Consider the following 18549-nt stretch of genomic DNA (forward strand, 5'->3'; position numbering starts at 1 on the left):
TTCAAATCCCAAGCCCTTGTTCTCGATACAGCTTCTGTCGCATTCTGCAAATTTGTCATGGTCCTTTTCGAGAATTCTCTTCAAAAAATACTTGGTTTCTTAATTGCCATGACTAAGAGCGACATCTTATTCAATGCTTCTGCTGTGCGTGGAATGGAACTGAAGCTCAATGTTGTTTTGCTCAATTAACCACTTGAAATTATCGATTAGTGACTAAATCTTCCCTGGCTTTCCCGTCCTCACCAGCTTGTGGTGCTGTGGCTTAGTTGGTTAAAGCGCCTGTCTAGTAAACAGGAGATCCTGAGTTCAAATCTCAGCAGTGCCTTCTTTTCATCTTCTCAGTATGAAGCTTTCTATCCTCATAGTGGGACAACATCAAATTGGCCTTTGCTAAGTCTCTGTGATAGTGTAATAGTGGGAGTAAGAATCTGCTATAAGTGCTAAAGAGGAAGAAATATGGAATCAAGCATGAAAAAAGTAAAACCAGTGGATTTTATTTTACTATTTTGAAATGCCTCCTCCTTACGTATCTGACTCTCTAAGCAAAGTTTGATAGCAGCCTTCTTGAATGGTAGAAGATTTAAACTTTCATGTTTGAAGATTTCATTGCTTGGGCAGAAAATAAAACCTTGAGCTGGAAACTTAAAAGAATCAGAAAAGAAATAGGACAGACTGAATTCAAAGCCATGCATGCATAGCTCAATCTCTTAACTGCATTGTTAATGTATCATCTTAACTACACAGCCAACTTGCCTGCATGAACATGTAGAAACCAGACGATAGGACTATAGCAGCTTTCTTGAAAGAATCATAGAATCATAGAATCATAGAATGGTAGAGTTGGAAGGGGCCTCCTGGGTCATCTGGTCCAACCCCCTGCTCAAAGCAGGATTCACTAGATCATCTCAGACAGATGTCTGTCCAGCCTCTGTTTGAAGACGTCCATTGAAGGGGAACTCACCACCTCTCGTGGCAGCCTGTTCCACTCATTAATCACCCTAACTGTCAAAAAGTTTTTTCTAATATTTAATCTGTGTCTCCTACCATTTAGTTTCATCCCATTGCTTCTAGTCTTTCCTTGTGCAAATGAGAATAAAGATGATCCTTCTACAATGTGAGAGCCCTTGACATATTTGTAGACAGCTATTAAGTCTCCTCTCAGTCTTCTTTTTTGCAAACTAAACATTCCCAAATCCTGCAACCGTTCCTCATAGGACATGGTTTGCAGACCAGTCACCATTCTGGTCGCTCTTCTCTGAACTTGCTCCAGTTTGTCTATGTCTTTTTTAAAATGTGGTGCCCAAAACTGTACACAGTATTCCAGATGAGGTCTGACCAAAGAGGAGTAAAGACCGATAATGACTTCACGTGATCTAGACTGTATGCTTCTGTTAATACATCCCAGAATTGTATTTGCCTTTTTTGCTGCTGCATCACACTGTTGACTCATGTTCAGTCTATGATCTATTAGTATACCTAAGTCTTTTTAACATGTACTGTTGCTTAGCTCTATTCCTCCCATTCTGTATATGCTTTTTTCATTTTTATTGCCCAGATGTAGTACTTTGCATTTTTCCCTGTTAAAAACCATTTTGTTGTTTGCTGCCCACTGCTCCAGTTTATTTAGGTCTTTTTGAATCCTCTCTCTCTCTTCTCTAGTATTAGCTATCCCTCCTAGCTTTGTGTCATCAGCAAATTTAATCAGTTTACCCTCAATTCCTTCATCTAAATCATTGATAAAGATGTTGAACAATACAGGTCCCATGACGGAGCCCTGTGGTACCCCACTTGAGACATTCATCCAGCTGGATGTGAAGCCATTTACAACCACCCTTTGAGTCCGATCACTAAGCCAGTTATGAATCCACCTAACAGTTGCCTGGTCCATTACATACTTGGTCATTTTTTCAATAAGGATGGTGTGAGATACTTTGTCAAATGCTTTGCTGAAGTCAAGATATACTATATTTACAGCATTTCCCTGATCCACCCAGTCAGTGATTCTGTCATAGAAGGAAATTAAGTTAGTCTGACATGACTTGTTAGTTACAAACCCATGCTGACTCTGGTTAATCACTTCATTCTTATCCATGTACTTAAATACATGTTGTTTAATAATTTGTTCAAAGATCTTTCCTGGTAAAGAAGTCAGACTCACCGGCCTATAGTTCCCTGGGTCCACCTTCTTCCCCTTTTTGAAGATAGGAACAACATTTGCTCTTCTCCAGTCTTCTGGGACTTCTCCTGTTCTCCAAGAATTTTCTCCAAGAAAGAGAAAAGAATCAACTTTCATGCTTGAAGTATACACCATTTTGCCTAAAAATGAAAGCCTATCTTGTCAAAGGGAAAGTAGCAGATTATACCGACGAGGATGGGATTCAAACCCATGCGTGCAGAGCACAATGGATTAGCAGTCCATCACCTTAACCACTCGGCCACCTCGTCTACATGACCAAGTTTAAATTAGGAGGTAAGATCTCATGAGGATTTTAAGCTGTCAGGGTGTTTTTACTGAAGATTGTATAAAGGCTTTTGGCAGTGTGGCCTCATCTCATCTCCTAGAGTATCTATTGTCTAAAGTTAGATTAGGACAAACCTTATCAGAAATGAACCAGTGCAAAGGGTTTTAATAGCAACTTATCAATCATTCCTAATTGTTTCTACTTTCGGCACTGCAGTGGCATTCTTTCAATCTGTCTATTCTGTCTCATGACTGGGAAGCAAAACAAGTCCGAATTTCCAGCTGTGATAAAAGATGGATCATTTAATTATGGAACTTCAAATCCCAAGCCCTTGTCCTTGATACAGCTTCTGTCGCATTCTGCAAATTTGTCATGGTCCTTTTCGAGAATGCTCTTCAAAAATTACTCTGTTTCTTAATTGCCATGACTGAGAGCGACATCTTATTCAATGCTTCTGCTGTGCGTGGAATGGAACTGAAGCTCAATGTTGTTTTGCTCAATTAACCACTTGAAATTATTGATTAGTGACTAAATCTTCCCTGGCTTTCCCGTCCTCATCAGCTTGTGGTGCTGTGGCTTAGTTGGTTAAAGCACCTGTCTAGCAAACAGGAGATTCTGAGTTCAAATCTCTGCAGTGCTTTCTTTTCATCTTCTCAGTATGAAGCTTTCTATCCTCATATTGGGATAACATCAAATTGGCCTTTTGCTAATTCTCTGTGATAGTGCAATAGTGGGAGTAAGAATCTGCTATAAATGCTAAAGCGGAAGAAATATGGAATCAAGCATGAAAAAAGTAAAACCAGTGGATTTTATTTTACTATTTTGAAATGCCTCCTCCTTACGTATCTGACTCTCTAAGCAAAGTTTGATAACAGCCTTCTTGAATGGTAGAAGATTTAAACTTTCATGTTTGAAGAATTCATTGCTTGGGCAGAAAATAAAACCTTGAGCTGGAAACTTAAAAGAAGCAGAAAAGAAATAGGACAGATTGAATTCAAAGCCATGCATGCATAGCTCAATCTCTTAACTGCATTGTTAATGAATCATCTTAACTACACAGCCAACTTGCTTGCATGAACATGTAGAAACCAGACGATAGGACTATAGCAGCTTTCTTGAAAGAGAAAAGAATCAACTTTCATGCTTGAAGTATACACCATTTTGCCTAAAAATGGAAGCCAATCTTGTCAAAGAAGCAGATTATACCGACGAGGATTGGATTCAAACCCATATGAGCAGAGCACAATGGATTAGCAGTCCATCACCTTAACCACTCGGCCACCTCATCTACATGACCAAGTTTAAATTAGGAGGTAAGATCTCATGAGGATTTTAAGCTGTCAGGGTGTTTTTACTGAAGATTGTATAAAGGCTTTTGGTAGTGTGGCCTCATCTCATCTCCTAGAGTATCTATTGTCTAAAGTTAGATTAGGACAAACCTTATCAGAAATGAACCAGTGCAAAGGGTTTTAATAGCAACTTATCAATCATTCCTAATTGTTTCTACTTTTGGCACTGCAGTGTCATTCTTTCAATCTGTCTATTCTGTCTCATGACTGGGAAGAAAAACAAGTCCCAATTTCCAGCTGTGATAAAAGATGGATCATTTAATTATGGAACTTCAAATCCCAAGCCCTTGTCCTTGATACAGCTTCTGTCGCATTCTGCAAATTTGTCATGGTCCTTTTCGAGAATGCTCTTAAAAAATTACTCTGTTTCTTAATTGCCATGACTGAGAGCGACATCTTATTCAATGCTTCTGCTGTGCGTGGAATGGAACTGAAGCTCAATGTTGTTTTGCTCAATTAACCACTTGAAATTATCGATTAGTGACTAAATCTTCCCTGGCTTTCCCATCCTCATCAGCTTGTGGTGCTGTGGCTTAGTTGGATAAAGCACCTGTCGAGCAAACAGGAGATTCTGAGTTCAAATCTCTGCAGTGCTTTCTTTTCATCTTCTCAGTATGAAGCTTTCTATCCTCATATTGGGATAACATCAAATTGGCCTTTGCTAAGTCTCTGTGATAGTGCAATAGTGGGAGTAAGAATCTGCTATAAGTGCTAAAGAGGAAGAAAGATGGAATCAAGCATGAAAAAAGTAAAACCAGTGGATTTTATTTTACTATTTTGAAATGCCTCCTCCTTACGTATCTGACTCTCTAAGCAAAGTTTGATAGCAGCCTTCTTGAATGGTAGAAGATTTAAACTTTCATGTTTGAAGAATTCATTGCTTGGGCAGAAAATAAAACCTTGAGCTGGAAACTTAAAAGAATCAGAAAAGAAATAGGAGAGATTGAATTCAAATCCATGCATGCATAGCTCAATCTCTTAACTGCATTGTTAATGTATCATCTTAACTACACAGCCAACTTGCCTGCATGAAGAAGTAGAAACCAGACGATAGGACTATAGCAGCTTTCTTGAAAGAGAAAAGAATCAACTTTCATGCTTGAAGTATACACCATTTTGCCTAAAAATGAAAGCCAATCTTGTCAAAGGGAAAGAATCAGATTATATCAACGAGGATGGGATTCAAACCCATGCGTGCAGAGCACAATGGATTAGCAGTCCATCGCCTTAACCACTCGGCCACCTTGTGTACATGACGAAGTCTAAATTAGAAGGTAAGATCTCATGAGGATTTTAAGCTGTCAGGGTATTTTTGCTGAAGATTGTATAAAGGCTTTTGGCAGTGTGGCCTCATCTCATCTCCTAGAGTATCTATTGTCTAAAGTTAGATTAGGACAAACCTTATCAGAAATGAACCAGTGCAATGGGTTTTAATAGCAACTTATCAATCATTCTCAATTGTTTCTACTTTTGGCACTGCAGTGGCATTCTTTCAATCTGTCTATTCTGTCTCATGACTGGGAAGCAAAACAAGTCCCAATTTCCAGCTGTGATAAAAGATGGATCATTTAATTATGGAACTTCAAATCCCAAGCCCTTGTCCTTGATACAGCTTCTGTCGCATTCTGCAAATTTGTCATGGTCCTTTTCGAGAATGCTCTTCAAAAATTACTTTGTTTCTTAATTGCCATGACTGAGAGCAACATCTTATTCAATGCTTCTGCTGTGCGTGGAATGGAACGGAAGCTCAATGTTGTTTTGCTCAATTAACCACTTGAAATTATCGATTAGTGACTAAATCTTCCCTGGCTTTCCCATTCTGATCAGCTTGTGGTGCTGTGGCTTAGTTGGTTAAAGCACCTGTCTAGTAAACAGGAGATCCTCAGTTCAAATTTCTGCAGTGTTTTCTTTTCATCTTCTCAGTATGAAGCTTTCTATACTCATATTGGGATAACATCAAATTGGCCTTTTGCTAATTCTCTGTGATAGTGCAATAGTGGGAGTAAGAATCTGCTATAAGTGTTAAAGAGGAAGAAAGATGGAATCAAGCATGAAAAAAGTAAAACCAGTGGATTTTATTTTACTATTTTGAAATGCCTCCTCCTTACGTATCTGACTCTCTAAGCAAAGTTTGATAGCAGCCTTCTTGAATGGTAGAAGATTTAAACTTTCATGTTTGAAGAATTCATTGCTTGGGCAGAAAATAAAACCTTGAGCTGGAAACTTAAAAGAATCAGAAAAGAAATAGGACAGATTGAATTCAAAGCCATGCATGCATAGCTCAATCTCTTAACTGCATTGTTAATGTATCATCTTAACTACACAGCCAACTTGCCTGCATGAACAAGTAGAAACCAGACGATAGAACTATAGCAGCTTTCTTGAAAGAGAAAAGAATCAACTTTCATGCTTGAAGTATACACCATTTTGCCTAAAAATGAAAGCCAATCTTGTCAAAGAAGCAGATTATACCGACGAGGATTGGATTCAAACCCATATGAGCAGAGCACAATGGATTAGCAGTCCATCACCTTAACCACTCGGCCACCTCATCTACATGACCAAGTTTAAATTAGGAGGTAAGATCTCATGAGGATTTTAAGCTGTCAGGGTGTTTTTACTGAAGATTGTATAAAGGCTTTTGGTAGTGTGGCCTCATCTCATCTTCTAGAGTATCTATTGTCTAAAGTTAGATTAGGACAAACCTTATCAGAAATGAACCAGTGCAAAGGGTTTTAATAGCAACTTATCAATCATTCCTAATTGTTTCTACTTTTGGCACTGCAGTGTCATTCTTTCAATCTGTCTATTCTGTCTCATGACTGGGAAGAAAAACAAGTCCCAATTTCCAGCTGTGATAAAAGATGGATCATTTAATTATGGAACTTCAAATCCCAAGCCCTTGTCCTTGATACAGCTTCTGTCGCATTCTGCAAATTTGTCATGGTCCTTTTCGAGAATGCTCTTAAAAAATTACTCTGTTTCTTAATTGCCATGACTGAGAGCGACATCTTATTCAATGCTTCTGCTGTGCGTGGAATGGAACTGAAGCTCAATGTTGTTTTGCTCAATTAACCACTTGAAATTATCGATTAGTGACTAAATCTTCCCTGGCTTTCCCGTCCTCATCAGCTTGTGGTGCTGTGGCTTAGTTGGATAAAGCACCTGTCGAGCAAACAGGAGATTCTGAGTTCAAATCTCTGCAGTGCTTTCTTTTCATCTTCTCAGTATGAAGTTTTCTATCCTCATAGCGGGACAACATCAAATTGGCCTTTGCTAAGTCTCTGTGATAGTGCAATAGTGGGAGTAAGAATCTGCTATAAGTGCTAAAGAGGAAGAAAGATGGAATCAAGCATGAAAAAAGTAAAACCAGTGGATTTTATTTTACTATTTTGAAATGCCTCCTCCTTACGTATCTGACTCTCTAAGCAAAGTTTGATAGCAGCCTTCTTGAATGGTAGAAGATTTAAACTTTCATGTTTGAAGAATTCATTGCTTGGGCAGAAAATAAAACCTTGAGCTGGAAACTTAAAAGAATCAGAAAAGAAATAGGAGAGATTGAATTCAAATCCATGCATGCATAGCTCAATCTCTTAACTGCATTGTTAATGTATCATCTTAACTACACAGCCAACTTGCCTGCATGAAGAAGTAGAAACCAGACGATAGGACTATAGCAGCTTTCTTGAAAGAGAAAAGAATCAACTTTCATGCTTGAAGTATACACCATTTTGCCTAAAAATGAAAGCCAATCTTGTCAAAGGGAAAGAATCAGATTATATCAACGAGGATGGGATTCAAACCCATGCGTGCAGAGCACAATGGATTAGCAGTCCATCGCCTTAACCACTCGGCCACCTTGTGTACATGACGAAGTCTAAATTAGAAGGTAAGATCTCATGAGGATTTTAAGCTGTCAGGGTATTTTTGCTGAAGATTGTATAAAGGCTTTTGGCAGTGTGGCCTCATCTCATCTCCTAGAGTATCTATTGTCTAAAGTTAGATTAGGACAAACCTTATCAGAAATGAACCAGTGCAATGGGTTTTAATAGCAACTTATCAATCATTCTCAATTGTTTCTACTTTTGGCACTGCAGTGGCATTCTTTCAATCTGTCTATTCTGTCTCATGACTGGGAAGCAAAACAAGTCCCAATTTCCAGCTGTGATAAAAGATGGATCATTTAATTATGGAACTTCAAATCCCAAGCCCTTGTCCTTGATACAGCTTCTGTCGCATTCTGCAAATTTGTCATGGTCCTTTTCGAGAATGCTCTTCAAAAATTACTTTGTTTCTTAATTGCCATGACTGAGAGCAACATCTTATTCAATGCTTCTGCTGTGCGTGGAATGGAACGGAAGCTCAATGTTGTTTTGCTCAATTAACCACTTGAAATTATCGATTAGTGACTAAATCTTCCCTGGCTTTCCCATCCTGATCAGCTTGTGGTGCTGTGGCTTAGTTGGTTAAAGCACCTGTCTAGTAAACAGGAGATCCTCAGTTCAAATTTCTGCAGTGTTTTCTTTTCATCTTCTCAGTATGAAGCTTTCTATACTCATATTGGGATAACATCAAATTGGCCTTTTGCTAATTCTCTGTGATAGTGCAATAGTGGGAGTAAGAATCTGCTATAAGTGTTAAAGAGAAAGAAAGATGGAATCAAGCATGAAAAAAGTAAAACCAGTGGATTTTATTTTACTATTTTGAAATGCCTCCTCCTTACGTATCTGACTCTCTAAGCAAAGTTTGATAGCAGCCTTCTTGAATGGTAGAAGATTTAAACTTTCATGTTTGAAGAATTCATTGCTTGGGCAGAAAATAAAACCTTGAGCTGGAAACTTAAAAGAATCAGAAAAGAAATAGGACAGATTGAATTCAAAGCCATGCATGCATAGCTCAATCTCTTAACTGCATTGTTAATGTATCATCTTAACTACACAGCCAACTTGCCTGCATGAACAAGTAGAAACCAGACGATAGGACTATAGCAGCTTTCTTGAAAGAGAAAAGAATCAACTTTCATGCTTGAGGTATACACCATTTTGCCTAAAAATGAAATCCAATCTTGTCAAAGGGAAAGAAGCAGATTATACCGACGAGGATGGGATTCGAACCCATGCATGCAGAGCACAATGGATTAGCAGTCCATCGCCTTAACCACTCGGCCACCTCGTCTACATGACCAAGTTTAAATTAGGAGGTAAGATGTCATGAGGATTTTAAGCTGTCAGGGTGTTTTTGCTGAAGATTGTATAAAGGCTTTTGGCAGTGTGGCCTCATCTCATCTCCTAGAGTATCTATTGTCTAAAGTTAGATTAGGACAAACCTTATCAGAAATGAACCAGTGCAATGGGTTTTAATAGCAACTTATCAATCATTCTCAATTGTTTCTACTTTTGGCACTGCAGTGGCATTCTTTCAATCTGTCTATTCTGTCTCATGACTGGGAAGCAAAACAAGTCCCAATTTCCAGCTGTGATAAAAGATGGATCATTTAATTATGGAACTTCAAATCCCAAGCCCTTGTCCTTGATACAGCTTCTGTCGCATTCTGCAAATTTGTCATGGTCCTTTTCGAGAATGCTCTTGAAAAATTACTTAGTTTCTTAATTGCCATGACTGAGAGCGACATCTTATTCAATGCTTCTGCTGTGCGTGGAATGGAACTGAAGCTCAATGTTGTTTTGCTCAATTAACCACTTGAAATTATCGATTTGTGACTAAATCTTCCCTGGCTTTCCCATCCTCTTCAGCTTGTGGTGCTGTGGCTTAGTTGGTTAAAGCACCTGTCTAGTAAACAGGAGATCCTGAGTTCAAATCTCTGCAGTGCCTTCTTTTCATCTTCTCAGTATGAAGCTTTCTAACCTCATATTGGGATAACATCAAATTGGCCTTTTGCTAATTCTCTGTGATAGTGCAATAGTGGGAGTAAGAATCTGCTATAAGTGCTAAAGAGGAAGAAAGATGGAATCAAGCATGAAAAAAGTAAAACCAGTGGATTTTATTTTACTATTTTGAAATGCCTTCTCCTTACGTATCTGACTCTCTAAGCAAAGTTTGATAGCAGCCTTCTTGAATGGTAGAAGATTTAAACTTTGATGTTTGAAGAATTCATTGCTTGGGCAGAAAATAAAACCTTGAGCTGGAAACTTAAAAGAATCAGAAAAGAAATAGGACAGATTGAGTTCAAAACCATGCATGCATAGCTCAATCTCTTAACTGCATTGTTAATGTATCATCTTAACTACACAGCCAACTTGCCTGCATGAACAAGTAGAAACCAGACGATAGGACTATAGCAGCTTTCTTGAGAGAGAAAAGAATCAACTTTCATGCTTGAAGTATACACCATTTTGCCTAAAAATGAAAGCCAATCTTGTCAAAGGGAAAGAAGCAGATTATACCGACAAGGATGGGATTCGAACCCATGCATGCAGAGCACAATGGATTAGCAGTCCATCGCCTTAACCACTCGGCCACCTCGTCTACATGACCTTGTTTAAATTAGGAGGTAAGATCTCATGAGAATTTTATGCTGTCAGGGTGTTTTTACTGAAGATTATATAAAGGCTTTTGGCAGTGTGGCCTCATCTCATCTCCTAGAGTATCTATTGTCTAAAGTTAGATTAGGACAAACCTTATCAGAAATGAACCAGTGCAATGGGTTTTAATAGCAACTTATCAATCATTCTCAATTGTTTCTACTTTTGGCACTGCAGTGGCATTCTTTCAATCTGTCTATTCTGTCTCATGACTGGGAAGCAAAACAAGTCCCAATTTCCAGCTGTGATAAAAGATGGATCATTTAATTATGGAACTTCAAATCCCAAGCCCTTGTTCTCGATACAGCTTCTGTCGCATTCTGCAAATTTGTCATGGTCCTATTCGAGAATGCTCTTCAAAAAATACTCGGTTTCTTAATTGCCATGACTGAGAGCGACATCTTATTCAATGCTTCTGCTGTGCGTGGAATGGAACTGAAGCTCAATGTTGTTTTGCTCAATTAACCACTTGAAATTATCGATTAGTGACTAAATCTTCCCTGGCTTTCCCGTCCTCACCAGCTTGTGGTGCTGTGACTTAGTTGGTTAAAGCGCCTGTCTAGTAAACAGGAAGATCCTGAATTCAAATTTCAGCAGTGCCTTCTTTTCATCTTCTCAGTATGAAGCTTTCTATCCTCATAGTGGGATAACATCAAATTGGCCTTTGCTAAGTCTCTGTGATAGTGCAATAGTGGGAGTAAGAATCTGCTATAAGTGCTAAAGAGGAAGAAAGATGGAATCAAGCATGAAAAAAGTAAAACCAGTGGATTTTATTTTACTATTTTGAAATGCCTCCTCCTTACGTATCTGACTCTCTAAGCAAAGTTTGATAGCAGCCTTCTTGAATGGAAGAAGATTTAAACTTTGATGTTTGAAGAATTCATTGCTTGGGCAGAAAATAAAACCTTGAGCTGGAAACTTAAAAGAATCAGAAAAGAAATAGGACAGATTGAGTTCAAAGCCATGCATGCATAGCTCAATCCCTTAACTGCATTGTTAATGTATCATCTTAACTACACAGCCAACTTGCCTGCATGAACAAGTAGAAACCAGACGATAGGACTATAGCAGCTTTCTTGAAAGAGAAAAGAATCAACTTTCATGCTTGAAGTATACACCATTTTGCCTAAAAATGAAAGCCAATGTTGTCAAAGGGAAAGAATCAGATTATACCAACGAGGATGGGATTCAAACCCATGCATGCAAAGCACAATGGATTAGCAGTCAATTGCCTTAACCACTCGGCCACCTCGTCTACATGACCTAGTCTCATTTAGGAGGTACGATCTCATGAGGATTTTAAGCTGTCAGGGTGTTTTTGCTGAGGATTGTATAAAGGCTTTTGGCAGTGTGGCCTCATCTCATCTCCCAGAGTATCTATTGTCTAAAGTTAGATTAGGACAAACCTTATCAGAAATGAACCAGTGCAAAGGGTTTTAATAGCAACTTATCAATCATTCCTAATTGTTTCTACTTTTCGCACTGCAGTGACATTCTTTCAATTCTGTCTCATGACTGGGAAGCAAAACAAGTCCCAATTTCCAGCTGTGATAAAAGATGGATCATTTAATTATGGAACTTCAAATCCCAAGCCCTTGTTCTCGATACAGCTTCTGTCGCATTCTGCAAATTTGTCATGGTCCTTTTCGAGAATTCTCTTCAAAAAATACTCGGTTTCTTAATTGCCATGACTGAGAGCGACATCTTATTCAATGCTTCTGCTGTGCGTGGAATGGAACTGAAGCTCAATGTTGTTTTGCTCAATTAACCACTTGAAATTATCGATTAGTGACTAAATCTTCCCTGGCTTTCGCATCCTCACCAGCTTGTGATGCAGTGGCCTAGTTGGTTAAAGCGCCTGTCTAGTAAACAGGAGATCCTGAGTTCAAATTTCAGCAGTGCCTTCTTTTTAGCTTCTCAGTTTGAAGCTTTCTATACTCATAGTGGGATAACATCAAAATGGCCTTTGCTAAGTCTCTGTGATAGTGCAATATTGGGAGTAAGAATCTGCTATAAGTGCTAAAGAGGAAGAAAGATGGAATCAAGCATGAAAAAAGTGAAACCAGAGGATTTTATTTTACTATTTTGAAATGCCTCCTCCTTACGTATCTGACTCTCTAAGCAAAGTTTGATAGCAGCCTTCTTGAATGGTAGAAGATTTAAACTTTCATGTTTGAAGAATTCATTGCTTGGGCAGAAAATAAAACCTTGAGCTGGAAACTTAAAAGAATCAGAAAAGAAATAGGACAGATTGAATTCAAAGCCATGCATGCATAGCTCAATCTCTTAACTGCATTGTTAATGTATCATCTTAACTACACAGCCAACTTGCCTGCATGAACAAGTAGAAACCAGACGATAGGACTATAGCAGCTTTCTTGAAAGAGAAAAGAATCAACTTTCATGCTTGAGGTATACACCATTTTGCCTAAAAATGAAATCCAATCTTGTCAAAGGGAAAGAAGCAGATTATACCGACGAGGATGGGATTCGAACCCATGCATGCAGAGCACAATGGATTAGCAGTCCATCGCCTTAACCACTCGGCCACCTCGTCTACATGACCAAGTTTAAATTAGGAGGTAAGATGTCATGAGGATTTTAAGCTGTCAGGGTGTTTTTGCTGTAGATTGTATAAAGGCTTTTGGCAGTGTGGCCTCATCTCATCTCCTAGAGTATCTATTGTCTAAAGTTAGATTAGGACAAACCTTATCAGAAATGAACCAGTGCAATGGGTTTTAATAGCAACTTATCAATCATTCTCAATTGTTTCTACTTTTGGCACTGCAGTGGCATTCTTTCAATCTCTCTATTCTGTCTCATGACTGGGAAGCAAAACAAGTCCCAATTTCCAGCTGTGATAAAAGATGGATCATTTAATTATGGAACTTCAAATCCCAAGCCCTTGTCCTTGATACAGCTTCTGTCGCATTCTGCAAATTTGTCATGGTCCTTTTCGAGAATGCTCTTGAAAAATTACTTAGTTTCTTAATTGCCATGACTGAGAGTGACATCTTATTCAATGCTTCTGCTGTGCGTGGAATGGAACTGAAGCTCAATGTTGTTTTGCTCAATTAACCACTTGAAATTATCGATTTGTGACTAAATCTTCCCTGGCTTTCCCATCCTCTTCAGCTTGTGGTGCTGTGGCTTAGTTGGTTAAAGCACCTGTCTAGTAAACAGGAGATCCTGAGTTCAAATCTCTGCAGTGCCTTCTTTTCATCTTCTCAGTATGAAGCTTTCTATCCTCATATTGGGATAACATCAAATTGGCCTTTTGCTAATTCTCTGTGATAGTGCAATAGTGGGAGTAAGAATCTGCTATAAGTGCTAAAGAGGAAGAAAGATGGAATCAAGCATGAAAAAAGTAAAACCAGTGGATTTTATTTTACTATTTTGAAATGCCTTCTCCTTACGTATCTGACTCTCTAAGCAAAGTTTGATAGCAGCCTTCTTGAATGGTAGAAGATTTAAACTTTCATGTTTGAAGAATTCATTGCTTGGGCAGAAAATAAAACCTTGAGCTGGAAACTTAAAAGAATCAGAAAAGAAATAGGACAGATTGAGTTCAAAACCATGCATGCATAGCTCAATCTCTTAACTGCATTGTTAATGTATCATCTTAACTACACAGCCAACTTGCCTGCATGAACAAGTAGAAACCAGACGATAGGACTATAGCAGCTTTCTTGAGAGAGAAAAGAATCAACTTTCATGCTTGAAGTATACACCATTTTGCCTAAAAATGAAAGCCACTCTTGTCAAAGGGAAAGAAGCAGATTATACCGACGAGGATGGGATTCGAACCCATGCATGCAGAGCACAATGGATTAGCAGTCCATCGCCTTAACCACTCGGCCACCTCGTCTACATGACCTTGTTTAAATTAGGAGGTAAGATCTCATGAGAATTTTAAGCTGTCAGGGTGTTTTTACTGAAGATTATATAAAGGCTTTTGGCAGTGTGGCCTCATCTCATCTCCTAGAGTATCTATTGTCTAAAGTTAGATTAGGACAAACCTTATCAGAAATGAACCAGTGCAATGGGTTTTAATAGCAACTTATCAATCATTCTCAATTGTTTCTACTTTTGGCACTGCAGTGGCATTCTTTCAATCTGTCTATTCTGTCTCATGACTGGGAAGCAAAACAAGTCCCAATTTCCAGCTGTGATAAAAGATGGATCATTTAATTATGGAACTTCAAATCCCAAGCCCTTGTTCTCGATACAGCTTCTGTCGCATTCTGCAAATTTGTCATGGTCCTATTCGAGAATGCTCTTCAAAAAATACTCGGTTTCTTAATTGCCATGACTGAGAGCGACATCTTATTCAATGCTTCTGCTGTGCGTGGAATGGAACTGAAGCTCAATGTTGTTTTGCTCAATTAACCACTTGAAATTATCGATTAGTGACTAAATCTTCCCTGGCTTTCCCGTCCTCACCAGCTTGTGGTGCTGTGACTTAGTTGGTTAAAGCGCCTGTCTAGTAAACAGGAAGATCCTGAATTCAAATTTCAGCAGTGCCTTCTTTTCATCTTCTCAGTATGAAGCTTTCTATCCTCATAGTGGGATAACATCAAATTGGCCTTTGCTAAGTCTCTGTGATAGTGCAATAGTGGGAGTAAGAATCTGCTATAAGTGCTAAAGAGGAAGAAAGATGGAATCAAGCATGAAAAAAGTAAAACCAGTGGATTTTATTTTACTATTTTGAAATGCCTCCTCCTTACGTATCTGACTCTCTAAGCAAAGTTTGATAGCAGCCTTCTTGAATGGAAGAAGATTTAAACTTTGATGTTTGAAGAATTCATTGCTTGGGCAGAAAATAAAACCTTGAGCTGGAAACTTAAAAGAATCAGAAAAGAAATAGGACAGATTGAATTCAAAGCCATGCATGCATAGCTCAATCTCTTAACTGCATTGTTAATGTATCATCTTAACTACACAGCCAACTTGCCTGCATGAACATGTAGAAACCAGACGATAGGACTATAGCAGCTTTCTTGAAAGAGAAAAGAATCAACTTTCATGCTTGAAGTATACACCATTTTGCCTAAAAATGAAAGCCAATGTTGTCAAAGAGAAAGAATCAGATTATACCAACGAGGATGGGATTCAAACCCATGCATGCAAAGCACAATGGATTAGCAGTCAATTGCCTTAACCACTCGGCCACCTCGTCTACATGACCTAGTCTCATTTAGGAGGTACGATCTCATGAGGATTTTAAGCTGTCAGGGTGTTTTTGCTGAAGATTGTATAAAGGCTTTTGGCAGTGTGGCCTCATCTCATCTCCCAGAGTATCTATTGTCTAAAGTTAGATTAGGACAAACCTTATCAGAAATGAACCAGTGCAAAGGGTTTTAATAGCAACTTATCAATCATTCCTAATTGTTTCTACTTTTCGCACTGCAGTGACATTCTTTCAATTCTGTCTCATGACTGGGAAGCAAAACAAGTCCCAATTTCCAGCTGTGATAAAAGATGGATCATTTAATTATGGAACTTCAAATCCCAAGCCCTTGTTCTCGATACAGCTTCTGTCGCATTCTGCAAATTTGTCACGGTCCTTTTCGAGAATTCTCTTCAAAAAATACTCGGTTTCTTAATTGCCATGACTGAGAGCGACATCTTATTCAATGCTTCTGCTGTGCGTGGAATGGAACTGAAGCTCAATGTTGTTTTGCTCAATTAACCACTTGAAATTATCGATTAGTGACTAAATCTTCCCTGGCTTTCGCATCCTCACCAGCTTGTGATGCAGTGGCCTAGTTGGTTAAAGCGCCTGTCTAGTAAACAGGAGATCCTGAGTTCAAATTTCAGCAGTTCCTTCTTTTTAGCTTCTCAGTTTGAAGCTTTCTATACTCATAGTGGGATAACATCAAAATGGCCTTTGCTAAGTCTCTGTGATAGTGCAATATTGGGAGTAAGAATCTGCTATAAGTGCTAAAGAGGAAGAAAGATGGAATCAAACATGAAAAAAGTGAAACCAGAGGATTTTATTTTACTATTTTGAAATGCCTCCTCCTTAAATATCTGACTCTCTAAGCAAAGTTTGATAGCAGCCTTCTTGAATGGTAGAAGATTTAAACTTTCATGTTTGAAGAATTCATTGCTTGGGCAGAAAATAAAACCTTGAGCTGGAAACTTAAAAGAATCAGAAAAGAAATAGGACAGATTGAGTTCAAAGCCATGCATGCATAGCTCAATCTCTTAACTGCATTGTTAATGTATCATCTTAACTACACAGCCAACTTGCCTGCATGAACAAGTAGAAACCAGACGATAGGACTATAGCAGCTTTCTTGAAAGAGAAAAGAATCAACTTTCATGCTTGAAGTATACACCATTTTGCCTAAAAATGAAAGCCAATCTTGTCAAAGGGAAAGAGTCAGATTATACCAACGAGGATGGGATTTGAACCCATGCATGCAGAACACAATGGATTAGCAGTCAGATGCCTTAACCACTCGGCCACCTCGTCTACATGACCAAGTCTAAATTAGGAGGTATGATCTCATGAGGATTTTAAGCTGTCAGGGTGTTTTTGCTGAAGATTGTATAAAGGCTTTTGGCAGTGTGGCCTCATCTCATCTCCTAGAGTATCTATTGTCTAAAGTTAGATTAGGACAAACCTTATCAGAAATGAACCAGTGCAAAGGGTTTTAATAGCAACTTATCAATCATTCCTAATTGTTTCTACTTTTGGCACTGCAGTGGCATTCTTTCAATTCTGTCTCATGACTGGGAAGCAAAACAAGTCCCAATTTCCAGCTGTGATAAAAGATGGATCATTTAATTATGGAACTTCAAATCCCAAGCCCTTGTTCTCGATACAGCTTCTGTCGCATTCTGCAAATTTGTCATGGTCCTATTCGAGAATGCTCTTCAAAAAATACTCGGTTTCTTAATTGCCATGACTGAGAGCGACATCTTATTCAATGCTTCTGCTGTGCGTGGAATGGAACTGAAGCTCAATGTTGTTTTGCTCAATTAACCACTTGAAATTATCGATTAGTGACTAAATCTCCCCTAGCTTTCCCATCCTCCCCAGCTTGTGGTGCTGTGGCTTAGTTGGTTAAAGCGCCTGTCTAGTAAACATAAGATCCTGAGTTCAAATTTCAGCAGTGCCTTCTTTTCATCTTCTCAGTATGAAGCTTTCTATCCTCATAGTGGGATAACATCAAATTGGCCTTTGCTAAGTCTCTGTGATAGTGCAATAGTGGGAGTAAGAATCTGCTATAAGTGCTAAAGAGGAAGAAAGATGGAATCAAGCATGAAAAAAGTAAAACCAGTGGATTTTATTTTACTATTTTGAAATGCCTCCTCCTTACGTATCTGACTCTCTAAGCAAAGTTTGATAGCAGCCTTCTTGAATGGTAGAAGATTTAAACTTTCATGTTTGAAGAATTCATTGCTTGGGCAGAAAATAAAACCTTGAGCTGGAAACTTAAAAGAATCAGAAAAGAAATAGGACAGATTGAATTCAAAGCCATGCATGCATAGCTCAATCTCTTAACTGCATTGTTAATGTATCTTCTTAACTACACAGCCAACTTGCCTGCATGAACATGTAGAAACCAGACGATAGGACTATAGCAGGTTTCTTGAAAGAGAAAAGAATCAACTTTCATGCTTGAAGTATACACCATTTTGCCAAAAAATGAAAGCCAATCTTGTCAAAGGGAAAAAAGCAGATTATACCAACGAGGATGGGATTCGAACCCATGCATGCAGAGCACAATGGATTAGCCGTCCATCGCCTTAACCACTCGGCCACCTCGTCTACATGACCAAGTCTAAATTAGGAGGTAAGATCTCATGAGGATTTTAAGCTGTCAGGGTGTTTTTACTGAAGATTGTATAAAGGCTTTTGGCAGTGTGGCCTCATCTCATCTCCTAGAGTATCTATTGTCTAAAGTTAGATTAGGACAAACCTTATCAGAAATGAACCAGTGCAAAGGGTTTTAATAGCAACTTATCAATCATTCCTAATTGTTTCTACTTTTGGCACTGCAGTGGCATTCTTTCAATCTGTCTTTTCTGTCTCATGACTGGGAAGCAAAACAAGTCCCAATTTCCAGCTGTGATAAAAGATGGATCATTTAATTATGGAACTTCAAATCCCAAGCCCTTGTTCTCGATACAGCTTCTGTCGCATTCTGCAAATTTGTCATGGTCCTATTCGAGAATGCTCTT

At 38.6% G+C, this 18549-nt stretch overlaps 12 non-coding genes across 12 annotated transcripts; 4 read left to right on the plus strand and 8 right to left on the minus strand.

Annotated features, from left to right (window-relative positions):
• The first annotated feature begins 251 nt into the window (after positions 1–251).
• TRNAT-AGU (transfer RNA threonine (anticodon AGU)) lies at positions 252–325 on the plus strand. Its single transcript has one exon. It is a non-coding gene; the product is annotated as a tRNA-Thr (tRNA).
• A 2038-nt stretch (positions 326–2363) lies between these two features.
• TRNAS-GCU (transfer RNA serine (anticodon GCU)) lies at positions 2364–2445 on the minus strand. Its single transcript has one exon. It is a non-coding gene; the product is annotated as a tRNA-Ser (tRNA).
• A 583-nt stretch (positions 2446–3028) lies between these two features.
• Positions 3029–3102, plus strand: TRNAA-AGC (transfer RNA alanine (anticodon AGC)). The gene has a single exon. It is a non-coding gene; the product is annotated as a tRNA-Ala (tRNA).
• Positions 3103–4977: 1875 nt separating this feature from the next.
• Positions 4978–5060, minus strand: TRNAS-GCU (transfer RNA serine (anticodon GCU)). The gene has a single exon. It is a non-coding gene; the product is annotated as a tRNA-Ser (tRNA).
• A 2532-nt stretch (positions 5061–7592) lies between these two features.
• Positions 7593–7675, minus strand: TRNAS-GCU (transfer RNA serine (anticodon GCU)). The gene has a single exon. It is a non-coding gene; the product is annotated as a tRNA-Ser (tRNA).
• Positions 7676–8904: 1229 nt separating this feature from the next.
• TRNAS-GCU (transfer RNA serine (anticodon GCU)) lies at positions 8905–8986 on the minus strand. The gene has a single exon. It is a non-coding gene; the product is annotated as a tRNA-Ser (tRNA).
• Positions 8987–9569: 583 nt separating this feature from the next.
• On the plus strand, positions 9570–9643 carry TRNAT-AGU (transfer RNA threonine (anticodon AGU)). Its single transcript has one exon. It is a non-coding gene; the product is annotated as a tRNA-Thr (tRNA).
• A 572-nt stretch (positions 9644–10215) lies between these two features.
• On the minus strand, positions 10216–10297 carry TRNAS-GCU (transfer RNA serine (anticodon GCU)). The gene has a single exon. It is a non-coding gene; the product is annotated as a tRNA-Ser (tRNA).
• Positions 10298–12828: 2531 nt separating this feature from the next.
• TRNAS-GCU (transfer RNA serine (anticodon GCU)) lies at positions 12829–12910 on the minus strand. The gene has a single exon. It is a non-coding gene; the product is annotated as a tRNA-Ser (tRNA).
• A 583-nt stretch (positions 12911–13493) lies between these two features.
• Positions 13494–13567, plus strand: TRNAT-AGU (transfer RNA threonine (anticodon AGU)). Its single transcript has one exon. It is a non-coding gene; the product is annotated as a tRNA-Thr (tRNA).
• Positions 13568–14139: 572 nt separating this feature from the next.
• TRNAS-GCU (transfer RNA serine (anticodon GCU)) lies at positions 14140–14221 on the minus strand. Its single transcript has one exon. It is a non-coding gene; the product is annotated as a tRNA-Ser (tRNA).
• Positions 14222–18054: 3833 nt separating this feature from the next.
• Positions 18055–18136, minus strand: TRNAS-GCU (transfer RNA serine (anticodon GCU)). The gene has a single exon. It is a non-coding gene; the product is annotated as a tRNA-Ser (tRNA).
• Between the last annotated feature and the right edge of the window lie 413 nt (positions 18137–18549).

Source organism: Phyllobates terribilis, unplaced genomic scaffold, assembly GCF_046119375.1.
Source record: "Phyllobates terribilis strain yellow unplaced genomic scaffold, ASM4611937v1 Scaffold_9__5_contigs__length_417890890, whole genome shotgun sequence".
NCBI classification, from domain to species: domain Eukaryota; kingdom Metazoa; phylum Chordata; class Amphibia; order Anura; family Dendrobatidae; genus Phyllobates; species Phyllobates terribilis.